The sequence below is a fragment of the Rousettus aegyptiacus genome, unplaced genomic scaffold, assembly GCF_014176215.1.
Source record: "Rousettus aegyptiacus isolate mRouAeg1 unplaced genomic scaffold, mRouAeg1.p scaffold_m13_p_8, whole genome shotgun sequence".
In the NCBI taxonomy this organism is placed as follows: Eukaryota; Metazoa; Chordata; class Mammalia; order Chiroptera; family Pteropodidae; genus Rousettus; species Rousettus aegyptiacus.
In genome coordinates this window covers 111,459,312-111,460,980 of record NW_023416311.1, presented here as the reverse complement: position 1 = coordinate 111,460,980, position 1,669 = coordinate 111,459,312, and positions in this window count along the sequence as shown.

Below are 1,669 nucleotides of genomic sequence, written 5' to 3'. Positions count from 1 at the left end.
GGGCCTCGGGTCCGGTGTCTCCTCCTGCCGCAGCGACCGCAAGCCTGCGTCTCCACAACCCCACCTGCTAACAAACGAAATCCAGAAAAACCAAACCAAGCGGACAAAACCCACAATGAGGACGCCGCCCGCGGCCCGCCGTCCCCTCGTTGGCAGAAGCGCGTCGTTAGGGCCGGCCAGCGGCGCCCGGGAACGTCGCCTTCGGAGCCGCTGAGACCAGCCGGCCCGGCGTTTGGTGGGGTTTGAGAACTCTAACCATTCACAAACAACGCTCGGGCATTCCTCTACATGCTAAACTTAAAAACAAGTTCATGTGAAGTTCAGAGGAAAGGCACGCTTGTCATTTTGAACGCCTTCCTCAAGTGAAAGGACAATGGGAGGAGCAAAGAGCCGTGTGGTTACCGCAGTGTCTTAAAGGGACGGCAACAAATCGCCAGGGCGTTTTCATGGAGTTTCTTAACCTTTGGCCTTCGGAGGGGGGATCAATAAGATATTAAGGAAATCATGAATTAATGCTTCGTAGAGTGTAGACATCAATAAGGGCCCGCGGTGGAGATAGATGTCCGAACCAGGAGCCTCGCGTCCCGGTCTGAAGTTGCAGGGCCGGTGACATCGCGGGCGGGCACCGTGGACGTCATTCTGCGCCCGCAGCAAGGCGGACTTTTTGGCATGGGGCGCACCGGACGCTCGGGGTGTGCGCGCCGTTGGGACGGAGCCTCCGGGGAAACGAGGTGCGCAGGACCGAGCAGCCGTGGGGAGCACTCAGCGCAGCCGGAGTTTCACACGGTTTCCTGATCGGCTCACGTTGCGCTCGGGCAGCTCCAGGCCACGGAGACTTCGCTGTGGGTGTGAGTGATGGAAACACACGTATCCCGAGCGCAAGCGGCCTATAGGAATGTGCGACTCTGCATGGGGACGGGGACGTCCCGCTCTGTCTGTCCCTCGTTCTGCTCTCCGTCACTGTCCCTGTGTCTGTCTGTCTCTACACCCGTCTCTCTGTCTCTGTCTCCATGTCTCTCTCTCTGGGTCTCTGTGCCTGGAGCGAGGGGCAGGCCAGGCCCTCTGGGCAGCAGACGGACATCGCTATCCTGCCGGATGGTGGGGGTGCGTTTGGATTCTCAACCGCCCTTTCTCTCTCTCTTAAAAAAAAAAAAAAACCTATTATTGAAAGGACCCAAGTCTGTCTCCCGTTTGGTCATCGACAGCCCAGTGCCCTGGCGACCAGGGGCTGTGGGCAGCAGGCCCCGCGAGTGGGTCATGTGCCCCGTGCTTGGCGGAGCCCATGCGGATGGGAACTCCGTCCCCCGGGGCACGGTCTCGTGGTGCTGAGACCTGCAGGCAGGCCGGGAGGTGGCCTTCGTGAGGACTCACATGCCTGACTGAAGTAAACACATGCCGCCCGGCGCCAGCGGCCGGTCGAGCCCTGGTTTCTCAGCCCGGCCCTCAGGGGCCGTGGTCCAGCCGCCCTTGGCAGGTGGCGAGTGCCCATCGGCTGGGCGCCCACAGTCACAGATGTGCAGAAAACCGTGCAAGGGACGAACCGCCTGTTGTCTACACGGGTCACATCGTCACAACCTCGTGGAGACGGTGGTGACGCCCCGGCTCAAACCATCAGAGGACTTCTCACCGTCAGACTCGGGCGAAGCGCCAGCCCCGCCGTGGTCTGCAG